Here is a 7,027-nt window from a genome sequence, read left to right as displayed (position 1 = left end):
TTATATACAGTATAGTAAGTAATTTCTATATTAGTAAAGCCTACAGGATCAAAAGAAAATATATTTGTAGAAATGGGGATTTTGGGATTGTTTTGTGGATTTTTAAACTAACCCATCTGGCAACATTTTGGACTGTTGGATACAAAGACTTTATAGTCTTTGGTTGGATCTATGGATCATGGAATGGATTTAGCGAGCTTGTTACACACAGTGTTGCTGGAAGGTTAGTCTAAAAATCCCCAATCCTCATGATAAAAAAAAATCCCCAAAACAAACCAAAAAAAAACATTTCTGATCATCTAGGCTTTGCTCATATATAAATTACTCACTATACTTTATGTAAGTGCAAGTAAACTAATTTGTTTCTTCATATAAATTTGTATAGAGTATCCCCACCACACACCCAAAATCCCCAAATATAGGAAAAAATCTCCACGTCTGGCAACACTGATTACATCGTCGTTCTTGAGTGTCCTTAGACTGTAAACAATTACCGCTAGTCCGCTACTGTTATTGTTTTAACGCTGTACATACATCAACGAGTAAGATTTGTTCATTATTCTACTGTTCTTAACTATTTGTACTTCCTGGAAATGTATATTATGTATATTCTTTTTATTTTTGTGGGAAATCTGTTAACTTCTCTGTATTCTGTGACGTTCGATATTCCTTTTCGTCTAGGTAGGTAATCATCAGGTAGGTAAATGCAGATTTTTTTTTTTTTTTACCACGCTCACGACCCATCATCAACAACGGAACATACATAATATATTTGGTTTATATGATAATGTATACTTTACTCCCAGAAACCTGGGAATAGACACCAAGATCATCAAATTTGAGTTGAAGATTGTATAGATTTTAATAGTAAAACTTTTCCCCCGGGTCTTACTTTGGTAAACTTTTAGTACGTCATAAAGTAACCTAAACCCTACCTAAATAGTTGATGAACCTGTTATAGCATTTTTGTTTGGGGGGGGGGGTGTTGAGGGCCTAGTTAACATGTATCGATCCGACCAAATAGAACATAGGAAAAAGGCAACCTCTTGGTAAACCAAGAGGTAGGGAAAACGCTTATATTTTACATTAACACAGTTCTCCGTAAACTATTTTAATTAGCATATTTCAGTAAATCATTACTAGTAAAGTCGGTTAAGCCCATATACATGAATCATGGGTAATATTAACTGAGGTAATCAAATTATATTTAAGTGTATAACTGATAATTAAGGCAGAAATAGTAGCCCAAGGGCCTAACACTCGTATTAGCAAAACATTTTCCGCTAGCCAGTACTTAGGAGCAATGAGGGAATGTTTAATTGCGAGTGAGGGAAGCATATGGCAGAGCAAAAACCAATAAATAACTAGCTCAATTAACAGGGTATTTGTAGTATGATGGACACTGCACGATCTCCATAAAAATGGGATGGAAAGTCGCCCTTTCTATGAGTCCGGATGTCCTGGAAAACATCTCCAGTCTTTTAACCATGCTTTGTTAGTATTACTTCGTTGTCAACCCAATATAACTAAAAAATTATGTCTTTCCACCAGAACCCATTTTAAAAAATGCTCAAAAATCCTTTAACACCATATACCTGTTTTTAAAGCCGTTGAAGATATTGTTATCTTATAAGAATTTACCGAGAAAAAAGTAAAATTACTCTTTCAACCAAACTGATATCTGATATGAAATTATAATTATTTTTGCTTTAATAGTGTGTTTTCAATGAATTTGACCTATATTTCAGCCACAAATGATCTGATTTAGAGATACGGGACCCCTTTATTAACTACAATAATGGTGTTCCACAATCGGAAATCGGGTTTTTGGTTTAATGTAATACCAAAAATGGGTGAAATAGGATTTTCTATCCCATTTTCTATGGAGTCTAGTTGTTCGCAGCAGTCTGCATCGTAATATTACAACAAATACCATGTTACTTGACTGAACTAATCATTTATTGGGTTTTGCTCTGCTATATGCTTGCTACGATTGCAATTATACAGTATATTATCCCATTGCTCCTATGTTGGCAAATGGACTATGTTTCGCTGCGCGAGTTAGCCCTCTGGGCTAGTTTTTCTGTGTTAGTTATCAAATATACAAACTTAAAGGTGTAAATCATCAAATATTCCCATAACCTTGGCCCTCTGGGCTAGTATTTCTGGGTTAGTTATCAAATATACAAACTTAAAGGTGTAAATCATCAAATATTCCCATAACCTTGGCCCTCTGGGCTAGTATTTCTGGGTTAGTTATCAAATATACAAACTTAAAGGTGTAAATAATCAAATATTCCCATAACCTTTTGGTTAACCACCTCACTTACTATAAATAGATTCAAAAGTTGCAGACATTGAAGGTTTGGGATCAATCTATTCACGCAAAAACCTATTGACTACCGTACTTTTGGAGATCCTGTGTAATGTCCATTAAACTGGCCAATAACCTCAAAATATGAAAAGCAAAAACTACAGCACATTTGCACAACAGAACCCATGGCAGTCGACTACTGACACGCACTTGTTTAGAAAGACATGAATGATGAATTTCAAAATTGAAGTTAATTGGATAATCTTATAACAAAGCAACCAATCCGGTCTCAGCATTTTTTCCGTACCCATACTTCATAACCATAAACGAAGGATGATCCGGCATTTTTACATACAATGCATCCGGAGAAAAACTAACATGGCAGCGTTAGTACGTCCTTGAGATAACAATCAGGAACAATATTCATTGCCATACATATCTGTAACCCTTAATTTGCGAAAGATTTGACTAACTTTTTCGTATGAATCATCTCAAAAATATATAATAATAACAATTAAAAAAGTAATCATCATCATCTCCTCCCAGGCCTATTGACGCAAAGGGCCTCAGTTCGATTTTTTCAGTCGCCCCTATCATGAGCAAAATCAATACTTCTCCATTCATCATCTCCCACTTCATGCTTCATAGTCCTCAGTCATGTAGGTCTGGGCTCCTGCCTTGAGTAGCCCAGTTGAAAGCGTGGTGAACTAACCTCTCTTGGGGAGTGCGAATAGCATGTCGCGTAGTAGTAGTAGTAGTAGTTTCTGACCCCTTGTCTCCCTGGGCTTTCTCCTTCCCCTGTGGTGCGAGATGCCCTTTTGAACCTTCAGGTTGTCACAGGTGCATCTGCCTGTCGGTCTGACTTTGGTATAACGTAGCTGACGCCGAAGACATTGCTTCTCCTCCAGGGGCGGTAAGAGAGCAAAGTCTTAGGCATGTTCCTACTCCGGGGGAACATCTCGTTCGGAAGAATGAATCGCTTGTGATCTCTTTACACTTATGCTTTATCGTAAGCGAGGTTCTTCTTCAAGAGAACAATCTCCTCCCCGGGGGAGGAAGCTCTAAAGCTTGAGCAGTCTCCCCCTCAGGTTGTTTCTGCAGATGTTCCCCTTCAGAGGTTTGTTGGGTGGAGGAGTTCTTCATCCCTACATCCTAGGCGTGCTCCTCCCTCAGCAGTAGAAGACCCCTTTTTGAACCCTCGGGTTCAATTCGCTTGGCCCTACGGGTTCTCGTGATGGTCACACATTGGGCATATGTGACCGCGGGCCTTCAGGGTCTCATTGCATGGAGCCTTCGGTAAGCGACTCTCTCTCTCTCTCTCTCTCTCTCTTTTTTTTTTTCTTTTTTTTTTTATATATTGTAAACACGCTTTGTGTGAGCTCTATATAATGAGTTTTTGTGCCAGCTCTAGTGATACTACACCTTTCACCGTGTTATATAAGTTACAGTAAGACTCAGTGACCATTTTAGTAACAACAGTGTGTATATAGGATTTTTATACTAGTCAGTAGTTACGATATAAAAACTCATACCCCATGGCATACCCACTCGGTCGACGGTGCCTCAGTTCGCGCAGGCGCAGTTTATATATGACGTGAAAGGGCTGCGGCTCCACTAATAATGGATTACTCCGGACCAGCCTCCGTTTCTGAGGTTGAAAATGATCTGCACCTGACTGATGATGAGGATGTAGATATGACTCTTTGGCCACCACTCACAATCTCTTCCTCATAAGCCCTCAGTACTGTTGCTAATACCCCCATGAAGCACCCAGTGGATTATGGGTCAGATACTAGCAGTGCTCCACAGTCTCCTGCTGCTAAAACATCCAAATGTCAAGAGTATTTCACTAGACAAAAGTGTGATGTCACTCTGCCTCAACGTGCTTCCTCTGCTACCCCAGCTTTTGCTCCCCATGATGAATATGTTAGGTTGGTCTTCAAAGAAAATTTGAGCACTGACACTAAACTACGATGGCTGACTGAAGTAAACAAAACCTTCAATCTTGATAAGGAGCTGGCAGAGGTGAAGATGTCTGCTATCATATCTAAATTTGTATATATTGCAAGGAGTCGTGAGGACACCATTGGTAGGGTGAAGGGTGGTGAATTTCTGTCCATAAGCCTGGATATTCAAGATTCAATAGACAGACCCCGTAAGTGTTTACATATCTCATTACTCGTTACCCTATTGAAGCAGACCCTAACCTTGCTAAGGAACTGCCTGGTGTATACAGTGCACGAAGATTTCTTCAAAATGGGAAACCTATTAATTGCATTGTCATCACATGGAGTCTGCTAGAACCACTACCATCTGTTTATGAGTTCTCCTTCCTCCCTTGCCTCCTTCCTTGTGAATTATGAAGGATGATCAGCCCAACCGTTTCAACTGCTGGGGTACTGGCCCTATCTCCCGATATTGCTCTGCCTCATCTAAGTGTGCCTGGTGTGCTGCATCCCATTCCACATGCTCCTGTCCATACCGTAAACCTGTTACTGATGCTTCCACCGCATTGTCAGAATCATCAACTCCAGAGACTGTGCATTGGAAATGCCCTCGTTGTGGTGAAGCAGTAGTTAATGTTTGGCATGGACGTTCCAGACGGTCACGCGCTGCCACGCTGTCACTTCCACTGACACCATCACCACAACCATTGTCAACCTCCTCACTAAGCTCTCCTGAATCAGCTGAAATTTCAAAACTTCGTAAGGCTGTTGCTGCCTTGGAATCGCACTGTACAGCACTAACAACACGCTTTTTAACACAAGACTTACCTGGTGGTTCTATATATAGCTTACGTCCCTGACGTCATGTCAGAAAAATTAAAAACTCGCGCCAATCTCCGATTGGATAGCCAGGTGTGCTACCCATGCGCCCCTGGCAAGGTACCCAGAAACCATTCCATCGGTATCCATATCTTCCCTGCCGGCGCTAGCGGTAGCACTGGTTGGATATTCTCCTCGCTGTTTGACTGATTATTTTTGTCCCTTTGGTGAAGTACAATAATTCTGGTTTTTTGACTCTCGCTTGATTGGTTTTTCATTTGGATACTCTAGTTATTTGATTGGATATTGATTTTTTGACCCTTGCTTGTATTTGATCTCTCTTTCAAAGTTCAAAAGGGCTACCCCCTCCAGTGGTTTTAGGGTGTGTGCTAGTGGGTGTAAGACCCGTTTATCAAAGGACTCCATTGATCCTTATTCATTATGTACTAAATGTAGGGGTAAAGTTTGCAAGCTTGACGATAGGTGTGACAAATGCCTTATTTGTTCCGTAACCGAAATACAAACATCGCTATTTTCAATATTAATCTTACCCGATAATCATGTAGATGTCAACTCCGTTGCCCGACAGAAATCTACGGACGGGATACGCCAGCGATCGCTATACAAGAGGGGGGTGTACTCACCAGCGCCATCTGTGGTCAGGTACTCCAGTACTTCTTGTCAACACCACCTCAATTTTTCCTCTGTCGTGCCGCCGGCAAAACCTACATGGATACGCTGTTGTTTTTGGAGTCTTTGTTCACGGTTTTGGTGAAGTATTGCTCTGAAATTTAGCCTTCGCTATACAGGAAGCTTTTCCCTTAGCTTAGATAGCTTTTGGAATTAAATTGATTTAATGGTTAACGATCTTTGCTTTAATTTGGAATCCCCCCTTGACTGTTCTCTAATTCAAGATGTCCGACCACTCTCAAGCTCCTAGACAAAGGCGATGTAGTGTTAGGACTTGTAGTAGGCGTCTTCCGAAGGCCTCGGTTGATCCTCACACCGTTTGTTCCGACTGTAGGGGAAAATCCTGTCAGTTGGAAGATCGATGTGAGGAATGTGCCGGGCTTTCGGAATTCGATTTTAATGAATTCCTCAAGTATACGGCTAGGTTAGAGAGGGAGAGAGTTAGGAGGAGTTCTTCTCGCTCTTTGGTTTATTCCTCCCCCCATGATCCTCAACCTTTTCCTTCCCCTGTAGTGGTGACCCCCGAACCTATTACGAGTGCTCAGCCTGATATGTCGATATGTTACGTGCCATTCAGGCTCTAGGTGATAAGGTGGAGTCTTTAGTGAGTGACCACAATCTTCTCTTGGCAGATGTCAAGGAACTTAAAGTGAAAAGTGCAGTGGGAAGTGGTAGTGCCAGTGCTGTGCCTAGTGTCAGTGTCAGTGTTGCGCATGAGGATACTTCTGTGCGTGCCAGTCGTCCTCCCAGTCCGGGACCTCTTGCAAGCTCCCAAGCCCAGGGGAGAAGCAATGTCGAAGGGCAAAAGGGTTCGGCAGGCCTTGATCGGCGCACAGTTGTATCCTCAGTGGTTGCGGGCGTATCTGATAGAGATCGTCACTTCCACTCCCAGACGATTGAGCCCTTGATTTCCTCGTCTGCGGAAGAAGTTTCCAGGAGGAAACGCTGGACCCAGGTCTCACGACCTCTTAAGCGTAAGGTCCAGACCGAGCGAGTCCAACAGCCCAGGTGTAGCCACTGGGCCAGTTCGGACTCGCCGCAGTCATCTGATGGCTGCACGCCTCCTAAGAGAGGTAAAGCGATGCCTCAACAGGCCTCTGCTCCAACTTCTGTTGATCCCAAGTTGTCTATGCTGCAGACAATGCAGTCTCAGCTTGCGGTGTTGATGCAGGAGTTTCAGGCAGAGAAGGTTAGCACACCTCCTCCTGCGAGCGCTCCTCCACCTCTGCGCAGTCCACCCTGCCAGACGTATGATGTT

This window comes from Palaemon carinicauda, chromosome 24, assembly GCF_036898095.1.
Source record: "Palaemon carinicauda isolate YSFRI2023 chromosome 24, ASM3689809v2, whole genome shotgun sequence".
Classification (NCBI taxonomy): domain Eukaryota; kingdom Metazoa; phylum Arthropoda; class Malacostraca; order Decapoda; family Palaemonidae; genus Palaemon; species Palaemon carinicauda.
This window is presented reverse-complemented; position numbering follows the sequence as displayed.